Source organism: Mesocricetus auratus, unplaced genomic scaffold, assembly GCF_017639785.1.
Source record: "Mesocricetus auratus isolate SY011 unplaced genomic scaffold, BCM_Maur_2.0 Super-Scaffold_100007, whole genome shotgun sequence".
Taxonomy (NCBI): domain Eukaryota; kingdom Metazoa; phylum Chordata; class Mammalia; order Rodentia; family Cricetidae; genus Mesocricetus; species Mesocricetus auratus.
Genome location: NW_024429191.1, coordinates 86585063 through 86597431, shown reverse-complemented (window position 1 = coordinate 86597431; position 12369 = coordinate 86585063). Strand labels below are relative to the sequence as shown.

Sequence of the window (12369 nt, the reverse complement as noted above, 5' to 3'; positions counted from 1 at the left end):
GGAACAGATGGCTGAACTGAAGCCTTCACTGGAGTCTGTTTTTTTTTTTTTTTAATTTAAAACAAAGGTACAATTTCTAACTCCAGCCCCACCCTCTGAATCACAAGGGTGACCCTGGACTTTACCCTGAGTCTGAGATTGTGAGAGACACTCCTTAGTCCTTGGGAACTTGGAGTACTGGGTTCAGACTGGAACAGAAGCAAGGGCCTTTTGTTCTCAGAAGCCAGGGCTGCAGAAAGCCCCCTGCTTCCTGCCTAGCTGGCCTTTCTCCCTTCCTCCCTGGGAGAAGCTTCACTCCTCAGATGAGTTTGAGTTTTGTTACAATGAAAAGGAAGGCTCTGCTCCCTTCCCTGGATTCCCCTCAACCTCCCTGTTACCCCTTCTGCCCCGAGTTCCTGTGAGCCCATCTTCATGTGTGTGGTCCATATCAGAGGCAAGTAGCTGGGGCTGCTGGCACATTTGGGGACCAACCCACGGACTATGCTTCCTGCTACCACACTTAAGTCCGAACGACACTGTGGCACTGTCCAGAGATGTGAGGCGTGCCTGCCCTGTATGAGGTGTATCTGCCCTGTGTGAGGTGTACCGGTGGGGAGGAGTGAATGAGGAGTTTATAGTATGCATGGTAGACAGGCCAACCTGCCATCACTGTGCTTAGTGCTCTGTGTCAAAGGGGCAGCAGAGACAACTGCCTGGGCAGTGAGTTAGAGAATCGGAACCATCTAAGGAGGTAGGTGTGAGTTTCCTGGGCTCTGGAGCAGCAGGGGGTGAAGGCGTGGAATGATAGAGGACTGATTGCTTTAGTCCATGATAGCAGCCCTATTTTTTTGTTTGTTTTTTTGGGGGGTTGCTTTTCTTTATTTCAAAAGGTTTTTAATCTCTTTCTCTGTTATGCAAAATAAGTCCCCATGATTCTCCTGTCTCCAGCCCCCACAGCTGGGGTTATAGGCACTTACAGTCACATTGGTTTTTTTCCCTGCGTGCTGGGGATTCAATCTCAGGTCCTCAGGCTTGTATAGCAAATGCTTTTACCCATTAAGCATCTCTACAGCCCCTCCCCTTTCAGATTCATTAGCAAATTTTTAAAATCTTTTATTTCATGAAAAAAAGTTCAGATTCCTTTTAGATTATTTTGCTCTACTTCTGTTATTGCGACTGCCAACTCTTCCTTGTGGTAGTTAATTTCACATATGTTTTATTCCTTTTGTGTTCACCTTCTGCAGTAACCGGACTCTCCCCCCTCCCCACACCTCCTTGGGGGTCCACTTTGGGTCATGTAATAAACAACTTGAAAAGCTTGTCTCTTTCAAAGCTTAGAGTTTCTCCACTATGAGATCATTTAGAACTACATTAAAATGTTATGTCAGTTTCCAGTTCAAGGACATAGTCCCTCATGGAGGGGACGGCATGGTGGCAGGAGTAGGAGGCAGCAGGTCACATTGCATCTGAGGTCAGGAAGCCTGACTCGGTTTCTTACTATGGTTATTTTTTGTTTGTTTGTTTGATTGATTTTCAAGACAGGGTTTCTCTGTTTTGCTTTGGAGGCTGTCCTGGAACTTGCTCTTGTAGACCAGGCTGGCCTCGAACTCCCAGAGATCCCCCTGCCTCTGCCTCCCTAGTGCTGGGATTAAAGGTGTGCGCCACCACCACCCGGCGACTGTGGGTGGTCTGGAACTCACTATGTAGCCCAGTCAGGTCTTGAATGATTCTTCTACTCGGCTTCCCGAACGTGGGGTTTACATGTTGTGGGGTTCCATATGCCACCATGCCAGCGCCAGTGGGTCCTGTTTTTCTGATCTCTTGTTGTGTGCTAGGCACTGTCCAAGGGATTCCCATCTGTTAAGTCTTCTCACATCCTACACGGGGAAACAGAAGCTCCCAGCCCTACCGTGCAACTGTCCAAGGTCAGCCTCAAGGGATGGTGCAGATTTAAATCAAGAAACTACTCTCATCATCTCTTTGAACAAACCAACCGATCTGCAGACCATGAATAGTCCTTTTGGGGATGCTCTGAACATCCCACTGGGAGCATTTAGGGGAACCAAGTTAATCATTAAATTTTATTGTTGGGTGGTGGCCAGGTGCCAGACATCAGGGCTTGTTGTAACAGTCCCTGCTGCTAACAGGAATGACCTAGATGAGCCCCCTCCCCCCATCCCCAATGCTTTCTTAGTGGTGCTGGGCTTCAAACCTAGGACTCCCAGTGTGCTGTGCCAGCATGACCCTGCCACTGAGCTACATCCCTAGCCTGAATAAGAAGAGTAGAACAGGTACTTTTCCAAGCCATTGTCACCGCTTTGCTTAGCTCCTGAATGCATCCAGTGTAGGGTCTAGAGTGCACAGGGAATCCCCCACCCCCACTCTGAGCCCCTGGGCTGGGTGGGGCTGGGTAGAAGTTCCCTCTCAGTGCTGGTTGGGCACTGTGCCCAGACTTAGGCTTTTCTAGGTCAGGCGGTTCTATCTTCGGCCTGGCCCTAGGATACAGCTTGTGTAAACTGCAGACATCGAAGGCATGCTGTGTAAACACAGACTATCTCCCTCTCCAAAGTTTCCTTTTGGGGAAGCTCCTCCAACTGGGAGACTCTATTCCAACTCCTTATCAACTTCAGTTTCCTACCCTGATATAAGGAAGCTATTAAAGTCCGTTTCCTGGTATTGCCTTGACCCTACCAGGACAAGCTCCTGAACTGTCCCTGGGAGGAGGATTTTTTTTTTCACACTCCTCAAATCCATTACTCAGCCCCAAATCCCCACATCAAACAAGCCTGCAGGAACTTTGAACATGTTTTAGCCAAACCCTATGCCCTAACGTTTACTGTCTTACTCCAGCTGGCTTAAATGTGTTTGCTTGGCTCTCCTTGAACAGTCCCTCTGCCTCTTTCACTCATATTTATAAACATTTTCCCTTCTCAGTGTCTGCCGATTCCCTCTCAATCCCTCACGTAGTTGTTTTAAAATAAAAATCCTGTGTGTGTGTGCACATGCGTGCATTCCTGTGTGCGTGCGTGTGTGTGTGTGTGTGTGTGTGTGTGTGCGTGCGTGTGTATTAATGGCTAAGAGTGCAGGCATGAATGCTGTGGTGAGCATGCGGAGGTCAGAGGACAATTCCGGGTGTCTGTCCTTACCCTCTTCCTTGTCGGAGACAGGGTCTTTTTTTTTTTTTCATTGCAGTGCACACCAGGCTGACTGGCCTTTCAGCCTCCATGGATTCTCCTGTCTCTGCCCCACATCTTGCCTTAGGAGTACAGGGACTGTAGACACACTACCTTGCTCAGCCTCATGTGGGTTCTGGCAATGCAAACTCAGGTCTTCACACTTTCCCGGCAAGGTTTTAACTCACTCAGTCACCCCCCAGCCTCACAAAGGTCCTGCTCACCTGTGTAAACACCTCATTCTTCCCTGCTGTCCCTCATGCCCTTCTGATTGTGACAGTCTGGGTCCTCACTGAAGGAAAGAATGTGGGGGGAAAGGGAAGGCAAAGGGTATCACGAAGGTTGAGCGAGGAATGATCCCAGGGCTCCCCAGCACTCTTTCTCTGCCCCCCCCCGTCCCTCCCCCCCCCGTCCCATCTGATGCAGGCTAGACTCCTATATGGCCTCCCCTTTTGTGATGCGATTTGGGTGTGAAATATCCTCCACAGGTTCATGTGTTTGAACACTCGGCCCCCAGCTGGTGGCACTGCTTGGGAAGATTGTGGAGCCTTCAGGAGGTGGAGCCTCATTGGAGGACGTAGGTCACTGGGGGTCCTGACCTTTAGTTTGTGTAGCCTGGCAGCCCCACTTCCTGTCTGTTCTCTGATTCCTGACTACAGACTCCGTGTAACCAGCTGCCTCAAATTCCTGCCACTTCGTCTTCTCCTCCATGATGGGCTGAACACCCTCAGACTACAAGCCAGGAAAACCCCCTCTCAAAAGTCCTCCTCCTCCTTCTCTTCCTTCTGCTTCTTGAGACAAAATCGGCTGTGTCCCAGGCTGTCCTCAAACCTGCTACATACCAGAGGAAGGCCATGAACTCCTAGGAACTGAACCCTGCACCCTACTGTGATCCACCCCCAAGGCCTTAAATTATTTCTTGTCAGATATTTGGTCAGCAACAAGAAAAGTGACGAATAAATCCCGTCCTCCTGTAGCCCCCCTCCCCAAACAGACAGGACCATCCCAGGTAAACATGACGTGCTGGCAAGTGTGACTTCTGAGGGTAGACCTTAAAGGACACTGTGGCTTCTCTTGTATTCTCTTGGATCACCTGGCAGGGAGAAGCTGGCTGCCGTATGGTGAGGATACTCAAGTGCCCCTCTGAAGGAGAATCCGGGTCTCTTGTCTATAGCCAACACCAACACAGAGACCACACTGAAGCAGACAGACCCTAGTCCAATGGTTCTCAGCCTGTGGGTTTCGACCCATTTGGGGTCTGTAAAGGGAGGCTTTTTCCTTGAGTGAAGCCTTCCTGCCAGCCTGGTTCTAGAGCCGCATCAGTCCCAAATAAACACACAGGAGGCTATATTAATTATGAAGCTATTGGCCTTGCTTGTTTCTTACTGGCTAGCTCTGACTTAAGTAATTACCCCATAATTGTTAATCTAAGTATGTCTCTTACACGAGAAGTTTCCGAGCTTCCTACCCTATGGCGTTACATCTCGACTCTCTGTCTTTCTCCTACCCAGAGTCCTTCTGGACTCCTAGTCCCTCCTATCTTGGTTCCCTATTGGCTCAACAGTGCTTTATTGACATAAGACTTCCCCAACAGGGGTCACATATCACATATTTACATTGTGATGCATAACCCCAGTTAAGAAGTAGCAACAAAATAATTTTATGGTTGGGGGTCACCACAATATGAGGAATTGAATTAAAGGGTTGCAGCATTAGGAGGGTAGACAATCCCAAGCTGCTAATGATGTCTGTAACCCTATAAGAGACCCTGGGTGGAACCGTGAAGCTGAATTGCTTCCAAATTCTAGAGCTACTAGAACTATGTAAAATAATGTTTGTTTATTGTTATGCTAAAACCACCAAGTTTCTGAGAAATTTAGAATAGATAACTAGTTTGAGGACTAGAGATGTAGTTCAGTTGGTACCTCGCTTGCCTCCCTTGCAGGAAGCCCTGGGTTCCATCTCCTGCACCACATAAACCTGAGTGTAAAGGTGCATGCATGTGGTCTTGGAACTTAGGATGTGGCAGCAAGAGTCTCAGAAGTGTAAGGTCATCCTGGCTACACGGAACCAGCCTGAGAGATAGGAGCATGAGACCCTATCTCACAACATAACCAAACAAAGCAACAAAACCCCATCAGCCAAGGCTGGAGAGATGCCTCAGTGGTTAAGATTACATACTACATTTGCAGAGGACCGGAGTTCAGTTCCCAGCATGCAGTCAGGAGTTATGTCCCATGACACAGATGCTGAGACTGACATCGTTCCCATTTTATGTACAGTGACACTCCCTTATCCAGGGAGACATGTGCCAGGATGCTCCAAGGATGCCTAAAACTGTAGCCAGTTCTGAATTTCACATGTACAATGTTTAGTTCCCAGATTTCCCAGCGTGGACACTGCAACAGTAAGGTTTGATTCGTAGCATAGCAAGAGATTAACAATAGCTAATAATAAATAGAACAATTATAATCATATACTGTAGTCAATAAAGACACTAGTGAATTTTTTTTCTGGACATTTCCAGGTAGTAATGTCAGACAGCACTAACCTCAGAGAGCTGAATGAAGGTCTAAGAATAGACTGTAATATAGCCTCCCCAAACAGCACCACCAAGTGGGTACCACACCAGAGCCCATGGGGGACATTTCGAATATAAACCACAACAGACTATAATACATTATTCTGATCACTTGAGGGCCAAGAAGGTAGAAACGAAGACAAAGTGAGGGCCGAGCTGAAAGCCGCTAGACTCAGATTTTTAAATTGGAACCTCGGAGCTCCCTGCTCACAGCTGCTTCAGGGCTGTGCTTGTACCCACTCAGAGTCTTGCATCTGGAAGCAGGATGTCAGGCTGGCTGGAAAGCGCTGCTGTTATATCCTGTTCCAAGTGCTTCCTGGAAAGACAGAAGAAAGAAGAAACAGAGGCTGTTGCACTCCAGCTTGCCTCTCATGGAGCAGTGAGTCACAGTTGGGAAACAGAGAACCTACCAGGGTGTCCTGACCACGGCCTGAGGCCACAGATGTCATAGGAGTCTCAGGAGCTAGAATGTGTACAGAAACCATGCCAGGCTCATAGACTTCCCCAGAACCCCAGACTCTCTGTGGACATCGGTACTTTAGCTGGATTGTCTAATTGGTTGTCCAGCAGTGGAGGCCAGTGGGTTTTGAGAGCCTGAGCTAGGAGCTGGAGGTTTGAGCTTGCTTTATCGTACGACCTCAGGGCATCTCAGGTTTACAAATCACCACATGTCTCCATGCCTGGGGTGATGCGATCTAGATAGAAGAACAAGTTTGAACCAAGGAGGGTCAGCATCTACTCAGCATTCTCAAGAGAGTCCCTGGGGACCAGCAATTCACTTAATATTCCAAGGCGCTCTTGTCCCAGTAAGGAGGTATTTAAGTCATTCTCTGGGTCAGCATCCTCAACTGCCTGTGATTCCCAGGGCTGCCACAGCGGAGTACCCAAACCTGAGTGATGTAAAACAGCAGAAATGCATCTGCAAAGTTTTACTTATGTGTGCATGTCTGTGTGAGTGTATGTGGGTATCTATGGAGGCCAAAAATACGTCATCGGATCTCTGGGGCCTGGAAATGGGCATTTGTGAGCTGTCCAATGAAGAGAGAATAAAGAGAGAAGAAGAGCAAATATAGACTCTTTACAAGACAGATACAAGAAAACCAAGAAGTAGTCATGAGATAAAGAATTAGTATCAGAATAATGCCATGACCCAGAAAGCAAGGAGGGGGCCTTAAGAAGGGAGAGAGAAAGATAGGAAGTGATCAGGAGATGGGGCTGGGGAGGTGGGACCCAGTCGGTAAAGTGCTTGCCTGGCATGTATGAGGCCCTGGGTTCAATCTCAGCATGACATAAAGCAGACCTGGTGCCATATGCCTATGACACCAACATTCAGGAGGTAGAGGCAGGAGGATGAGAAGTTCAAGATCCTTCTTAGTTACACAGTGAGTTTAAGACCAGCCTGGGGTACATGAGACAGAGAGAGAGAGAGAGAGGAGAGGAGAGAGAGGAGAGAGCAGAGAGAGAGAGAGAGAGAGAGAGAGAGGAGAGAGAGGAGAGAGCAGAGAGAGAGAGAGAGAGAGAGAGAACATATGGTGGCCTGGAGTTAGCGTTAAGCAGTTGGTCATACTCACATAGCAGGAAGTTAGTGAGAAGATGGGAGGGGAAATCACAGAAGGGAAGGGTAGAATAGCAGTTAAAAGGAGGAAGATTCACTTTAAAAAAGATAGGAACGGGGTAAAGAGGGAGAGAGGGAAAGAAAGAAAGAAGGTGAGAGAGGTAGAAAAGGCACGGAGGAAAGAAAGAGAGAGAGGGAGAAAGGGAGGGGAGGGCAGGAGAGAGAGAGAGAGAGAGAGAGAGAGAGAGAGAGAGAGAGAGAGAGAGAAATTAATCAGAAGTCTCAAGAGCACACTCACAACTGGAGAGGGTGATGCCCTGAACTTGAAAGTACACAACCAGTCTCCTCTCTCTCTTTCTCTCTCTCTCTCTCTCTGTCTCTCTCTGTCTCTCTCTCTCTGTCTCTCTGTCTCTGTCTTTCCCTCTCTCTTTCTGTCTTCCCCCTCTCTCTTTATCTCTGTCTCTGTTTCTCTCTGTCTCTCTCTGTCTCTCTCTCTGCGTCTGTCTCTCTCTCTCCCTCTCTCTCTCTCTCTCTCTCTCTCTGTCTCTCTCTGTCTCTCTCTCTCTGTCTCTCTGTCTCTGTCTTTCCCTCTCTCTTTCTGTCTTCCCCCCTCTCTCTTTATCTCTGTCTCTGTTTCTCTCTGTCTCTCTCTGTCTCTCTCTCTGCGTCTGTCTCTCTCTCTCTCTCTCTCTCTCTCTCTCTGTGTGTGTGTGTGTGTGTGTGTGTGTGTCTGTGTGTGTGTCTGTGTGTGTGTGTGTGTCTGTGTGTCTGTGTGTGTGTGTGTGTGTGTGTCTGTGTGTCTGTGTGTGTGTGTGTGTGTGTTTCAGGTCAGGGCTGCCTGCCCAGCTCAATGGACACCATGCTTTGCTGCTTGTTGGCTGGGGATGGGGTGGGGATGGAGGTTGGGTTGTGAACTTGAGAAGACAGACAGCATGAGGAGGAGCTACAGGGAGAACAGCCGGGATTCCCGAAAGGGGAGCACAGCCTGAGGACTCCTGTCAGATCTTGGTAAGCCTTGGAGTTGTACTAGAGTGCTTGTAGTTGTAGGGACTTGGGGCTGAGTCATCAGAACCACAGCGTGGGAGGACTCCAAGACTGAATGACATGGAATTCCAAACCCTCTGTCTAAATAAAGAAAGTGGAACCTAGGGACATTCAACAAAGCCCTACCAGATGGTCATGCCTTTGTTTTCTCCTGGATGTCATTTTTCTGTACCTTCCTATTCTCAGAAAACCAGAGCTGAAGGCAGTGGGACAGGAGCTTTGGGAAGTTTCCTCACTTTGGAAGGTCAAGGTTGGACACACTTGATCTACTTCTGTTCTGTGCTTATGAGAGAGCAACAGAGACAGCTGGAAGTTCTGGAAGGCTGAGTCCTACCCCAGGAGTCCATGGGAGACCTGACAGCAGGGAGGCCTTGGGCACAAGTAGCAGAGGTTGAAACAAACCAGATTCATGGTGTGGCATGAGTTCATGTTAGGTTCCACCCTGGCATTACCTCAAGGCCCTCTCAACTTGGATCATGTGGAACACCAGGATACTGGAGCCCTTAGGAGAGCACATGATGTGGCCATCAGTTGTTCCCCATTTGCGCTTAGTGTGACTCTAGAGCCAGACAGCCTGGGACTAGGTCCTTACTTCTACTTCCTCTTCAATGCCAAGGACCCCAATTCTCTGCGACACCTAACAGTAGCTCCCTTGTTGGGGTGCTGTGAGAAATCAATGAGTTGAAAGGGGTGAGGGGGCTCAGCACATCCAGTTAAGTGGGGATGCCCTCCCACAGTGTCTGCATGCATGCAAAGAGACCTAGTGATAAGGAGTCCTTGGGCTCAAGACACAGCAACTGAGACAAGCTGGGTTTTATGGCTCAGATGTTGAAACTTATCCTAGGAGCATTACCAGGGCCCTCTTTACTTGGAACATGGGCTGTAGTCCTGTGTGTGTGTGTGTGTGTGTGTGTGTGTGTGTGTGTGTGTGTGTGTGTGTGTGTGTACTTACCATTGAGCTATACTTTCAGTCCAAGGGGAGACATGTCTTGACATGGAGGTCTCATGGGGATAGAAGAGTGGGCCCTATTTTGGGTGGGCCCTACTAGAAATTGAGCCTGCGGTGTCTCAGGTCAGAGGAGCCTAGAACTAAATGTACCCCTCTGTTTTGAATACCCAGGGCTCTCAAAAGCTTCTAGAACCTATGACCTGTCAGCCTAGAGGGCACTTTTTTTTCAAGTTGGACTGATGGATCCACGATGATGAGCCCAGGACAGAGAGCTTCAGGGGTGGTAATGACCAGCAGATGCAGCTTCAGGAAGTTCAGAGTCTGAGAGGAAAGCAAGCCAAAGCACTTTCCAAATTTGCTAAACAGGTGAGTGACTCCACCTCCCGGAGGGCAACACCTGGAGGCTCACAGCGAGGGGGCTGTGAGAGTATGCTCAGTTCCCCATGCGTCTTCTGTCTTTACGTCATAAGCCCTTAGGTGATGCTTACCCCAAGGAGTGGAAAGCTCAGTCTTAGCTCATAGCTCAGCTCGGTGGTTGCACTTTGAAGCTGGGTTGCCTCAATTTGTATCTGAACTTCTTCACCATCTTCTCGTTCATTACTAAGTCCCCAAGGAGACTCCAGATTCTCAGTGAACAATGAAGCCTGATCTACTCAGGAAACTGTACCTCAGATTGCGTAGGGTCTCTAAACACACTTGAAGCAGAAGACTGGCTCTAAGAGTATGTGTTATGACTGCCCAAAAGGCTTCAGGGAGGCTTTGAGGAGGGAGAAGCCAGAGCTGCCACCCTCCAGGAAGAGGAAAGCTCAGGCCACATTAAGTAAAGGAATCTTAATCGTAGTCTATGTTGAGTTAGGCAACGACGAGGAGAGACAGCTGTGCTTCTTCTCAGGGGCCAGCCCTAAACAGGCAGGAACCCAGGCTCCTGGGGCCACTTGACCCTAATCCAAGCTCTCTCCATCTTCCAGGATCTCCTTCTCCTCTATACTGAGAGATTGTCCTATCCCAGGCACAGAGCCAAGTGCTGAGAAGACATACCAAAAGGGAATCAAGTGTCCAACCTCTCAAGGAGCCATGGACAATGGAGAAGACAGACAGGACAGAGACAATCCATCTTCACTAAGCACATCGCAGCAGAGTTTTCTGTCAGAGCTCTCTTCTTCCTAAGGCAGAATGATACTGTTTGAAAGCGCAAACCATTTCCTTTATTCTGTCAGCCATGATGCATGCTGTTGCTGCTTTCGCCTCTGGCCTAGCGTGAAGAGCTGCTGTGAACTTAGGTGCAAAAGCGTTTTCCTTCTACAAGCAAAAAAACATACAATTAAGGGAAGTAGACCCCCAAAGAGGCAAAATAAAAAGACCTCAGCTAGCAGTGAAAAGGGGGTTTGGAGAGGATTCCCCATAAGGAAGCATCACTTTTTTTTTCTATCTCTCTTCTGGAACTGAGAGGATGAGGAATCAGCTAGGTTAAATGTAAATGAGTTTCAGCCACAGGTGACAGCCTTGAGGCTACAGGAGCGTTGGGTTCTTTCAGAAATGGGAATGGGGATGGTATGACTAAGGCTTAGAGGAGAAGGAGGAGAAGGACGTGGGTGGACTTGCAGGGTGGGCTGTACCCCTGGTGACGGCTGATGGTGGACTAGTTACAAATGGGCTTTCCCCTAAGAGTTCTGGTTAAGACAGAGAGCAGTAGGCAGAAGAGTGAATGTCCAAATATAGAGGTTTGTGGGGTGTGTGTGTGTGTGTGTGTGTGTGTGTGTGTGTGAGAGAGAGAGAGAGAGAGAGAGAGAGAGAGAGAGAGAGAGAGAGAGAGAGAGAGAGAGAGAGAGAGCATGTATGTATGTGGTTTTGTGTGGCCTATGGAGGCCAGGATTCAACATAAGGTGTCTGTCACTCTCTATTTACTATTTATTTGTTTACTTACTTACTTGCTTGTTTATTTATAGACAGGCTTCTTCTCTAGGTAGCATTGGCTGTCCTGCAGCTTGCTGTATAGACCAGACTGACCTCAAACTCATATGCTCCTGCCTCAGCTCTCCAAGTGCTGGATTTAAAGACATGTGGCACTACACCTGGCTATTTATGTATTTTGAAGCAGGATCTGTCACTGAGCTTGGAGTTCATTGATTCAGCTAGGCTGACTGGTAGATGAACTCCAAAGACCTGCCTACACACACAGGGGTTGCAGGGATGCTGCCAGGCCTGGTTTTTATGTGGGTTCAGGAGATTAAAACTCAGAATCTCAGGCATTCATGGAAGGAGCTTTAACAGTTAAACCATCTTGCCAGTTCCTATAATCTGTTATAAAAGAAATCATTCTCGTCGCAGTGGGAGGAATGAATTAGATAGTGGAAAGGGGGATAGGGCAAGAGTAAAGAGAAGAGAGACCAGTTAGGTACTATGATAGCTGCCTAGATAAGAGGTGCTGGTTGGCTGGGTTAAGCTGATAACAGAAGGAGCTGGGGACGGAGCTCACACTGACAATCCTTGTCAAGCATATGGAAGACTACTCAAAGAAAAGAAGAAAAAAATAGAATACAAAAGAAAAGAGGCAGTATCAGAGTCAGTGAGGTTTATTTGAGGAACAATTACTACTCATTGGAAATACTTCCTGGAAATAGATGCAGTAAAGAAACACATACTGATTATAGTGGTACCAGAGAGGTGGAGGCCGTAAGAACAGGCAAGGCTAGACCCTGTCTCAAACTAACAAAATGAAACAAAACAACAAAACACCTATCAAAGAGATAGGGATTTGATAACTGCTTACTTCAGGAGTAAAGGAGAAAGAGGTATCTGGTCAACCTCTTGACTGTAGCATAAGCAAGCCGGTGTTTGTCTTACCTACTTGACAGGCAACAGTGAAGGAGGTGGGCAGGGTTGGATGTATATAGAGATTATTCACTCCATTTTGGACATCACAAGGTTGAGATTCCAGATGACATATGACATCATGATGTTGCTGAGTTGGCAACACTGGACATGTGGCTCTCAGAAGACAAGTTGCGTGTGACATTAGCTGGAGAGGGAGGCTAGAGCACAGTTAAGATGGTAACAAAAGCCTCAATCAACTTGTGAGAGTTAATAT

At 48.0% G+C, this 12369-nt stretch overlaps 1 long non-coding RNA gene across 1 annotated transcript; it reads left to right on the top strand.

Moving 5' to 3' along the window:
• The first annotated feature begins 590 nt into the window (after nucleotides 1-590).
• LOC121141541 lies at nucleotides 591-10556 on the top strand. The gene is made up of 3 exons (XR_005878474.1): nucleotides 591-730; nucleotides 9453-9647; nucleotides 10250-10556. It is a non-coding gene; the product is annotated as an uncharacterized LOC121141541 (long non-coding RNA).
• Nucleotides 10557-12369: the final 1813 nt, after the last annotated feature.